General features: G+C 41.7%; 1 pseudogene; it reads right to left on the reverse strand.

Moving 5' to 3' along the window:
* Positions 1-1,065: 1,065 nt before the first annotated feature.
* Positions 1,066-12,104, reverse strand: LOC142210561 (nicotinamide N-methyltransferase-like; annotated as a pseudogene).
* Positions 12,105-12,312: the final 208 nt, after the last annotated feature.

The following is a 12,312-nucleotide window of genomic DNA, read 5'->3' on the forward strand; positions in this document are numbered from 1 at the left end:
TAAATATTAATGTCACTTTTCTGTTGAGGTGCCCATATTTTTGCACCGGTCAAATTTTGGTTTAATGCATATTGCGCATTTTCTGTTAGTACAATAAACCTCATTTCAATCCTGAAATATTACTGTGTCCATCAGTTATTAGATATATCAAACTGAAATGGCTGTTGCAAACACCAAAATATTTAGAACTAAAAATGATTAAGATTAATAGGGGTGCCCAAACTTTTTCATAGGACTGTATATATATGTGGCTGTTTACGTGAAAAGGGCCCAGATCGTCGATACTAATTATAGAGAAAATAGTCCAAAACATATTTGGGTAAAAAAATCACAATTTTGTTTTATGCAAAAATTTTATTTAAAAATATGTCAAGTTTACAAATAATTTTTTTTTTGCTGTTTCGGACAATGTTACACCATAATCGTTACAATGATACCAAGAAATCCATATCGACAGTGTGGGCCATTTTCACATAAACAGCCATATATATATATATATATATATATATATATATATATATATATATATATATATATTCCCTTTCCCGGGTCTCTGCAGTAGAATGCTGTTGCTCTGCATGCATGTGAATGGGCCTTATCAGTGGGGAGTCTCGAGCTGTGGACCCCGCTGCTGAGCCAGCCATGGAACCCGTGGATAAATGGAGTGGGACACTTATTTTTTTCAGAGTCCTGCTGTAATCTCTGCTCCACATTGAAAGTAATGGGAGGCAGAATCAAAAAGGAATCTCCCACTGATTATGCGGCAGAAATCTGCAACAGATTCAACAGTGTGGACTGGGCCTAAGGTTTCCGACCCCTGTTGTTGATAGTACGTAGATACCATTATTTTTACATACGGGATGTGTTTTTGATAATGCTGACAAGCAGAGCGTTCTTTTTGCATAGCTATTTATTACAACATCTTACATTTAAGTTTTTTGGGTTTTTTTTTTCTTTGATTTAACCCTAAATCACTTGGGTTGAGTATTTCACGTTATATGTTATAGCGAAAGCATGCAGATATATAGCAGCATTTACAAAAAATGTTGGCTAATGAATTTGGTGTTACTTTGGTTTACGGGCATGAATAAAATATTTGGCACTATAATCAGTAACATCCAACCTGGATTTATCAATACGCGGCTCATACACAGCCTTCTCTATATGATAACCAGCTTCTTTGAAGGCCATCTCCAGATCTTCCTCTTTTGCGTTCATTATACTGAAACGCTTTTTACCGATATGCGTATAAGTCACATTCAGTCCACTCATAATCATAAGGTGACCTCCAGGTTTTATCAATTCCTGGAAGTTTTTCAGAACATTACAGTATGACGTTATATCTGTACATGGCATTTCAAGACAGAGACAACACAAGACAATCAACTGGTGGCACAATGACCGGATCATAAGGGTTTCTCTTCAGAGCGTCACATATCAGGACTTCTTTCACCTTACTGCGGAGTTTCTCAGCTTTTTTTTCACAATCCTCCCTATAAACATACAAGAAGAAAATTAATCTTCTTATTATATGATATTAAAATAAAAGCTGAATATATGAAGACAACCCTTGTCCACAAGGCCGGTTTTAGGCAAAATGGGGCCCTGGGCGAGTTTTCAAGTGGGGCCCTAAATTATAAGATACCATGTCAACGTCACAATTCGGTAACCAAATACACATATAATCACTTTAAACTATATTTTAATTATATTAAAGAAAATCAATGTAATATAAACCAAACATTATTTAATAGGACTTTAAATTCTGCATTCTAATGGCTGGATTCACATAGATGGATAAAAAATAATGCGGTGTCTACGCCACGTGGGATCCCAGGCTTAGAATCAAGCAATAAAGAAGGAATTTCCATAAAAATAAACTTTTAATGAAAAAAGAGGAAAGGTGAAGAATACATCTAAAAAACGCCGACGCGTTTCAGAACACGAGGTTTCTTAATCATGGCATATCACAGAATGTTACAGAGCCAGCATATAACAAAGCAGTAAAGTCCTAATGCACATGTGTTCGGAATTAATTGCATTAACCATGTGTTCGTGACCATTGTAAATAAAGTTCTATAACAATACCGATCTAAACATATTCCATGAAAACTTGCAAATTTTTAAATATTATATTAAACAAATCAACGTGTATTGAAGTATATATGGAGATGTAACCCTAAATATAAACATACATTTGCTTATGATAGACAAACTTCCTCTATCGGAATGACTTGTTCATATGGTGACTAATTTCCTATTAACTTCTACTCTCAGGTCTATATAGTTCAGTCATTCATAAAAACCTTCGTACCACGTGACCTATATGCACCAATGAATTCCTATGGGCTCGTTTCATTCATTTTATCAGGTCACGTGTTCTTTAGTGGCCAATCAAATTTAATCTCGTATTTTTCAATGTCTGTGTGTTAGGATTGGGTCCCGCAGGGTCCACTCTCAGCACACAGCGCCACCTGCGGGTCAATCTAACCCTCGCCCTCGGCCTCATGTATTGAGGTGTCTGGAATGTAAGTCCAGGTTTTGGCCCACTGAGCATGCTCAGGCCTATTGGAGTCGCTCACAGGCTAAGTGCCACTTCTTGCCTACTGAGCATGAGCAGTGAGGTCATAGCCACCGCCCTGTTGGGCGGAGACTCCCCTTTAAAAAGTGTGAGCCGACGCCCGCCCGGGGCTCACACTTTGAATCAAATGACTGAAGGTTGTGCATGACAGTAGTTCAGGGAAAGGCTCCAGTTTCCAGGCAGGTGTTCAGACTAGGCCTGTAGTTAGTACCCTGTAAGCCCTGAACTGCCAGCTCTATACCAGGGTTAGGAGCAGTAGACTCTGTTCCAGCCCATAGAGTTGCAGCAGGCTTGGGCTCTCCGTTAGCCTCTTTACTGTCCAAACTTCCTTCACTCTCCTGGCTGTTGCAGGAGAATGTTTACTTGCTGACCTGGGGTGAGTTAACCCTTGGCAGCCTTGCTGTTTCAGCTGTACTGAGCACCTGTCCAGTGAAGTTAACTGGCAGGGCTTTCCTGCAGCCTGTACACATTTAGTTTTGCGTCACATGTCTGCCAGTGCAGTTAACTGGTAGGGCACTATTCAGACACTCAGCCACCCATCATTGGGCCTGTGGACCTCGCTGCAGTGCCTTGCAAACTAAAGGTTCTGTTGTTTAAAAATATTATTTTTTAATAAACAGAACCGTAACATAAGTGTGAGCCAAGGTCTTGCTGTCATGTCTGAACAGGCGCAGTTACAGCGCTATGTGCAGCAGTTGGAGGCGCGCCTGCTATCGCTGGAGCAGCGAGCGCCACCTACTGGGGATGCCTCCCTCACTGCACAGGTGATAGCACAAGCCCTAGCTCTTACACCATCAGCTAATGGGCAAAACCCCCGTCTGGCTCTCCCATATAAATTTTCTGGTGAATCAAGGGAATGTAGGGGGTTTATAAATCAATGCTCTATTCACTTTGAGGTGCAAACAGCTTCATTCCCCACTGAAAGAAGTAAGGTGGGGTTTGTAATATCCCTCTTAGCAGACTGGGCATTAGAATGGGCTACGCCTTTATGGGAACGTGGCGATCCTGTCACCACTTGCGCCACAGCCTTCCTAGGGGCCCTGAAACAAGCATTCTTAGGTCCGTGGGTCACCTTTGATTCATCCCTGCAGCTACTAGACCTAAGCCAGGGGTAAGGCACTGTTAGCACATATGCAGTGCAGTTCAGGACACTGGCATCCGAAATTGACTGGCCGGATAAGGCCTTAGTGCCAGTGTTTTGGAAAGGTTTAGCTCCTCACATCAAGGATGCTTTGGCAACCCGTGAAGTTCCTAGCACCCTAGAAGCTCTAATTGCCCTAGCTACTCGCATTGATTTGCGGCATGGTGCGCGAGAGCTGGAGATAGCAGCTAGCTGGTCCCGTATCCGATTGGCTCCCGTGTTCCCTTCCTCCAGTTCCGCTGCATTGCCAGTAGAGGTTGCACCGGAGCCAATGGACATTTCTCGCGCCGGAGTTACTTCCCGGCGTCCAAAGCGAGAGTCCGTATGTTTCTCCTGTCAGCTGCCAGGGCATGTCTCCACTCACTGCCCAATGAAGCAGGAGGAAGCTGGGAAACATCAGCCGTTAGTAACCATTGGTAGGGCAGCTCTAGCTATGCCACCTCTCTCCCAAGTACGGGGGCCACCGAATAAAATTTTTGTACCACCCCATGGGCGCCGGGAGATGCTCACCCGAGCGCACGCCTCATGCATTGGGGAACACTTTAGTGGCAGGAGAACGCAAAACCTCCGTAGTAAGTCCTATTTCTGGCCTGGTATGGGTCGTGATGTCAGAGAGTTTGTGCGAGCATGTGGGTCATGCGCCCGTGATAACTCCATGGTAAGGGAATGGCCTGCGACTGACGCTCATCGCCGTCCTGGCTCCACTTCCCAGCCCGAGAATCGGTCTGGGGTGCGCACTGTAAATATTGTTGCACCAGACCTTGTGGGGGCTTTTGAAGGGGGGGGCCCTAAGAGGGGGGTAATGTTAGGATTGGGTCCCACAGGGTCCACTCTCAGCGCACAGCGCCACCTGCGGGCCAATCTAACCCTCGCCCTCGGCCTCATGTAGTTGGGTGTCTGGAGTGTAAGTCCAGATTTCGGCCCACTGAGCATGCTCAGGCCTATTGGAGTCGCTCACAGGCTAAGTGCCACTTCTTGCCTACTGAGCATGAGCAGTGAGGTCATGGCCACCACCCTGTTGAGCGGGGACTCCCCTTTAAAAAGTGTGAGCTGACGCCCGCCCGGGGCTCACACTTTGAATCAAATTACTGAAGGTTGTGCATGACAGTAGTACAGGGAAAGGCTAAAGTTTCCAGGCAGGTGTTCAGACTAGGCCTGTAGTTAGTACCCAGTAAGTCCTGAACTGCTAGTTCTATACCAGGGTTCGGAGCAGTAGACACTGTTCCAGCCCATAGAGTTGCAGCAGGCTTGGGCTCTCAGTCAGCCTCTTTACTGTCAAAACATCCTATACTCTCCTGGCTGTTGCAGGAGAATGTTTAGTTGCTGACCTGGGGTGAGTTAACCCTTGGCAGCCTTGTTTGCTGTTTCAGCTGTACTGAGCACCTGTCCAGTGAAGTTAACTGGCAGGGCTTTCCTGCAGCCTGTACACATTTAGTTTTGCGTCACGTGTCTGCCAGTGCAGTTAACTGGTAGGGCACTATTCAGACACTCAGCCGCCCATCATTGGGCCTGTGGACCTCGCTGCAGTGCCTTGCAGACTAGAGGTTCTGTTGTTTAAAAATATTATTTTTTAATTAATAAACAGAACCGTAACACTGTGTCACTCCGAATACTCAAACTTGCCCCACAAAAATGAAGAGATAGTTTGAGCGAACGGATCGGAGTAATATCTACTTTTAACCTGGAAGAAGAAAAACCCAAGATATGTTGTTTTACACATTAATAAAATCCTATGATTTGCTTATTTTCTTATTTTTTGGGGACTTATTTCCCAATTAGATTTTATATTTAATATATTTTTGATCCATATGACAACTATATTTCACAAGAAACATGGTTGTCCAGACCTATTCACCAGCATCAGAGAAACAATATACATAAACAAAAGAAAGGAGACACCCCCATATCATGTTGGTAAATATAAGGAGGCAGGATATATTAAGTTCTTTACCATTTATGAATTATAAAATCCTCTATTTCCATTTTTGAATAGGGAATTTTTTATCCTAAAGGAGGATACATATCCTAGTTAGTAACTAGATTAGATAAAATATTTGAACATTTTGAATTGACCAAATCTATATTATTTTGAAGGATCGATGAAAAGTACCAAATTATAAAATACACATATTGTATCTGCTTCATAGAGAAATGTATCCAAAATTCAAAAATATTTTGATTTTATTTTCTCAAAACCTTACAATTAAATTTATGTTGTTATCTTGATCTATTCAATGAACACCTATGAAAACACATGACGATTGTATGACATATATAGAGATGACATTAATGTTTTAAACATCAATCCACTTTTATTTACTGTTAAATCTTCTAGTATATATAGGACAAGTCAGTTTTTATATTCATTCCACAAGGAAATCTGGAATTAAATTTTAAGATCCAGAAAGCCCCTCTCATCAGGAGATGCTTTCTCCAATCACCTCCTCGTGGTGTTTTTTTTTAATCATTTCTATGCCACAAAAGGTCATAGCTCTTAAACTCCCCCCATGGACAGATGAAAAGTGTTTGGAAGCACCAGAACTGTTTTCAAGTTGAAGTTTCTCACCATCCACAATGTGTTCAGAGATGCGAGTTTTGACAGGTCTAATTGTACAGCCAATATAGTCCAAACAACAAATTGTACATTTTTTGCAATAAATTAAATGGTGTGAATTGCAGTAAATATGTTTTTTTTAGAGCCACAATGGTATCTGAAGCATAACTAAAGACCTGACTAGTTTTTTGGACGTACTTACACACAGAGCAGCGGTTAGAACCGCATCTAAAAAAACCCCTTGATGTAACCAAGTATTTCCTCCAGTAGACGATGATTGGAATAGACTTGGGGATAATATATCATTCAGGGATTTTCCTTTTCTGGCAATAAATTTAATATCTTCTTTTTCCAAAATTTGGCTGACTATATTGTCAGTTTCTAAAATAGAAACATTTTGTTTGATTATACCAACGATTTGTTTATATTGCTGGCTGTATGGAGTAGAGAATACCAAATTAGGTTTGTATTTACATGTTAGGGAGGAAGTATTGTCTTCTAAAAGAGACACGTGGTTCTTTTTCTCAATTAAACTTTCTGCTCTTTTTAATGTCCAGTTTGGATAATTCCTGGATCTGAGTCTATTTAGTGTCTCATTGGCCATTGCTTTGTAGTCTTCCTCATTACTACACGCTCTTTTAACTCTCGTTAATTCTCCAAAGGGTATGGATTTTATAGTATGAGAGGGATGACAACTGTCTGCTTTTAATATTGTGTTCCCTGCTGACTTTTTGCGAAAGAGTTTAGTGATTACTTTACCTCGACCAGTATCCCCAATCAGGGTTAAATCCAAAAAATTAACTGAATATGGATTGGTAAAATGTGTGAACGTTAGATTGAAATTACTATTATTTAAATAAATCAAAAAGTCTGGTATGGGCGCTACATTTCCGGACCACACTATAAGTATATCGTCAATGTAGCGCCCATACCAGAACAAATTATAACGAAAAGGATTCACATCAGAGAAAATGAAGTGTTCTTCCCAATATGCCATATATAGGCATGCTAGGGAAGGTGAGAATGGAGCGCCCATGGGCGCTCCACAAATTTGAAGATAGTATGAACCGTCAAAAACAAAAAAATTATGCACCAATAAAAATTTAGTAACAGACAAAATATATTCACATATGGGTTCTGTGTATTCCCCATATTTATACAGAAAATAAGCTAGTGCCGCGATTGCTCCATCATGGGGGATACTGGGGTATAGGGAGTTCACATCACAAGTGATCCAAGACAGGTTAGTATGCCAATCGAAATCACAAAAGCATTTAATTACCTCTTTGCTATCTTTAATGTAGCCTGGTAATTTGAAAACAAAAGGCTGCAAAATATGGGTCTAACCAAGTGGCCACTCTCTCATTTAATGAATTATTGCCTGAGATGATAGGGCGAAGTGGAGGAGGGATGATATCTTTGTGAAGTTTTGGTAAACCATACATCACAGGTGTACTGGGGGTTCGATTTAAAAGGTATCTGGATTCATATTCGGAGAACACTCCCAAAGCTACACCCTCTGATAATTTAATTCTTCTAGGGTGTTCATAAAAGAGATAGGTTTGTATGTTTTGGGATCTTTCAAGATTTCTAAGCAGCTGTTTTTGTAGTCCTCCTTATCTAATACTACTATTTTACCCCCTTTGTCTGCTCTCTTTATGACAATTCTATCTGAATTTTTTAACTCCTTAAGGGCCAAATGTTCTCTATATGTTAAGTTATATTTTTTCTGATTAGATTTTTTTACAGTTCTTTCAAGCTTCAATAAATCCTGGTCGACCTTGTGTTGGAATTGTAAAAAACGGTTAGTTCTAGATCCAACAGGATAAAATGAAGGATTCGAAGCAGATACTGGAATAACATCTATATGTCTCTTAGGGACAGTGCTTTCTCTTTCCAGATTTGTTAATGTGTTCAAGGCAAGGTGTTCATTAAACTTAAAATTCAATGAAGAATGTGTGTCAGTTGTGTTTATAGCATCTGTTGCCAAGGAATCTGATGAAGAATTTTCAGGAGACTCACCGGCAAAAAAATGCCTTTTGACAGTAAGGTTGCGAATAAATTTATTGGTATCGATGATAGTTTGAAATAAGTCAAAATTTACGTTAGGGACAAAATTCATACCCTTCTCCAACAGTTTAACTTGAAATTCAGTAAGATTAATGGAAGACAAGTTTACTGCACGAGTTGATATTTGCAGATGTTATTGCCTTTGTCTCGTTACATAATGTGATCTCGTCGATTTTTTGGACATTTTTTCTATGTCTTTTTCTTGCTCTCCTCCCCCGTTTTTTGAGGGTAAATATTTTCTCTTTTGTGGTTGTGAAATAGTTGAGTCAGAAGATGTTTCAAAAAAGTCCACTGAAGAATTAGATCTGTCCATGGCAAAAGAGGATTCCGTATCTCTCGAAGAGTTAAAAGAAACCTTTCTGGATGTTATACGTCGTTCACCCCTCCCATTATCATTTTCATTTTGATGTCCCCCCATCTCTTCCCCCAGATTCATGTCCCCCCATCTCTGCCCCCAGATTCATGTCCCCCCATCTCTGCCCCCAGATTCATGTCCCCCATCTCTGCCTCCAGATTCATGTCCCCTCCATCTCTTCCCCCAGATTCATGTCCCCCCATCTCTGCCCCCAGATTCATGTCCCCCATCTCTGCCCCCAGAATCATGTCCCCCCATCTCTGTCCCCAGAATCATGTCCCCCCATCTCTACCCCTAGTGTCATGCCATCCCCTTCTTCATCTGCCCCCAGTTTCCTCGCTCCCCCGCCGCTCTCTCTGCAATCTCGCGATGTGACGTCATCACATCACGTCTACACAGCCAAGAGCCAGAGTGCAGCGGCAAAGCAAGGAGCTGAGCTGTGACAGCTCCTTGCTTTAGTCGCATACGTATTCAACTCAGATCTGCGTCCTCCAGACGCAGATTTGAGTTGAAATCGGGACATACCTCCCTCCAACCGGGACCACGGGACACGTCACCGAAATCGTGAATGTCCCGCGGAAATCGGGACGGTTGGGAGGTATGGTTAACCCCATCATGCTCCTAACATTAACCCCTGCGCTTTACATAAGGGTCACTGATGTGAGATATATGGAGGTAATAATTAAGTATCTTCATTATTGAGGACCTTCATTAGTACTCCATATGTCTCACTTATTAGTAACCCTCATGTGAGGTACACAGGGGTTAATTTGAGGAACATGACGGGGTTAAAGGGGCTCTATCAGCAAAATCATGCTGATAGAGCCCCACATATGGGTGAATAGCCTTTAAAAAGGCTATTCAGGCACCGGTAAAGTTATATTAAACTACCCCCTGTTTTAAAATATAACCTAAAACAGAATATATTCATCTTTCCAAACGTGCATGGGGGCGGGCATTCAGGGTCCGACGTCATCTTCAGCCATGCCTCCTCTTTCAGCGATGTCCTCAGTCCCGTCTAACTCGTGAACTGACATTGATAAAAAATGGTGTGGGCACATGCGCAGTAGCAGTAGTAGAAGCAGCATGCTACTGCACATGTGCCCGCGCCATTTTTTATCAATGTCAGTAAGTTAGTTAGACGGGACACCGAGGACATCGCTGGAAGGAGGCGTGGCTGAAGATGTCATCGGATCCTGAATGCCCGCCCCCCCGTACACGTTCGGTAAGATGAACGGGGGGGTAGTTTAATATAACTTTAGCGGTGCCTGAATAGCCTTTTTAAAGGCTATTCACGCATATGTGGGGCTCTATCAGCATAATTTTGCTGATGGAGCCCCTTTAATTGCTATTAATGTGAGGCACGTAGAGTTACTGAAACTAAATGAATAACCCCAAATGCCTGACAGTAATAAGAATATTAAACCCAGTGTGTACCTCTGTTTTTCTTTTTTACTTTCACTGCCTGTATGGAGCTCTTCTCTTCTCTCCTCCTCCTGGGGAGACTTTGCAGGGTACAGAGCAGGAGCTGAGCTGAAGAGAGCAAGGCTTCAGATGGCACCGTAGGCCTTGCTGAACTGGGGGTGGGGGCGGGGCTACAACATAATAGAGCAGCTCATACAGAGTCTTCCCCGGAGTCCCTGCTTGCACGGCTGCTGCGCAGCTACAAGTGACTACACAGTCAGAAGGGCATTCCTGACTGTCTGTCAAGAACGTCCTTCTCCACAGCAGCAACTATCGCGCTGTACTGTTAGAGCGGGGAGGAATGCCCCCTCCTTCTGCTCACAGTGCTCGTCCATAGACGAATATTATCAGGAGGGGAGGGGGCGTTCCTCCCCGGGCACACTGTACAGCGCAATAGGCGCTGCTGTGGAGAAGGACGTTCTTGACAGACTGTCAGGAACGCCCTTCTGACTGTACAGAGCTACGGTACTGTGACTGATAGCTCTTTACCTGGGGCACAGATTGGGAAAGCCGACAGTGCGCTGAATTCAGCACACTGTCGGCTTTCCAGCAGTATATAGAACTGCCTGTGCCCCAAACTATGAAAGGTCCTCTTTAACTGCTTTTGTTGAACCCATATAGCGGCATGGTATGTTAATCCTAGCTGCAAAGAGAATCTTAGATAGTCTAAACCTCCACATCTCACCAATTGTCTTAGCTATTGTATTATGTTTTCCTTGTGATTTTCTGCACATAACTCACTGCATACTGAGATGATATATAGGGTGTTACGAGATGTAATGTAATCATACATATTATGTGTTATGTATTAAGTTGGGGTCAGCTGAGAAAATGAATCAATACCTGTTTCCTTCCAGCTCACATACATATTTGATCATGTGAGTCCAGTCAAAAGCTTCTGGATCCTTCTTCAGCCATTTTTGTAATTCAGCAAGGTTCTCTTCAAGGAGATCTGAGGCAATGATTTTATCAAACACTTCACAAGCAGAGAGGAGTGGATAAATGGTGGGTCCGGTTCCAAAATCAAGCAGAGTCTCTCCTCTTACTCCACCTTTAAAGATAACACAGAACTTAAAGGGGACATGTCTGCAGAAAACAACTTATTTTTTTATCTAGTTTTATGTTAAACATATTTTTAAAAAACGTTTGGTGAGGGTTTTAAAAATAAATGTCCATGTTATTATCTATATTTAAAAAATTCCAAAAAAATCCTGCAGTTCTGACTCTGGCCACAAAACCAAATATTACGCTGAAACTTCCTCTTTTCTGTAGGAGGTTTCTTTGCAGCAGCCACTTCAGTTTTCAGCACACCAATGATCAATTCACAGCTATCATGTATATGCAGATAAGACACAGAATCCAACAATAACAATAGAGGCTATCACTGTTTATCTACTGCCATCATGGTGCAATGACCTCTACAGGGGCCACAGAGTAGGTCTAGACTTCACCCATGGAAGTCTAGTGTCATAGACCGCTGTGTCTATGGGCCATGGTTCATCTCCAGGAGATGGGAAGTCACAAACTATTTTAGGCTTAAAGGCAAGAGTTTTAATTTCAGGAGTTTTAAGATTTTTTTATTAAATATAGGTAATGATATGAAACATTAAACTCGCTTGTGTCAATCTAGAAGCATCTGGAACTGAACATACAGGAATACTAGATGGGTATAGATCATGTCCTCCCAGTCAGCAGTAAATTATCTGAGTAGTAATTATTATATCCAGTGTAATTGTCTTACATATAATTGGACCTTTTAATACATTGATATTACTAAATAAGAAATGTTACCTTTAGTGAAAGTTTCATGTAGATGTTGCATTACAAATTCTGCAAATTCTCCAAAATGTCCTTCTTCTGCATCATAGAATGCAGTTAAGAAATCTTTGGCATTGAATGCATTATGGCAGTATTGCTGAAAGGTCACAGGGGTGGCCATGATATTCTCTCCTTAGAATTATTCTCAGATTCTCTTTTAGATACTTCAGACCTTATGTACTAAACCCTGTACTAAACACAAATCACATACATTATAGCAATAGACGGAATTCTTGAATAGAAGCACAGAAAAGCAGAACATAACAGGAGCAAAGTATTAGAACAGCAGCAGAGTACTGGCCATAGAGCATCCAAGGTGGTGGATTTCC

The sequence above is a fragment of the Leptodactylus fuscus genome, chromosome 6, assembly GCF_031893055.1.
Source record: "Leptodactylus fuscus isolate aLepFus1 chromosome 6, aLepFus1.hap2, whole genome shotgun sequence".
Lineage (NCBI taxonomy): Eukaryota > Metazoa > Chordata > Amphibia > Anura > Leptodactylidae > Leptodactylus > Leptodactylus fuscus.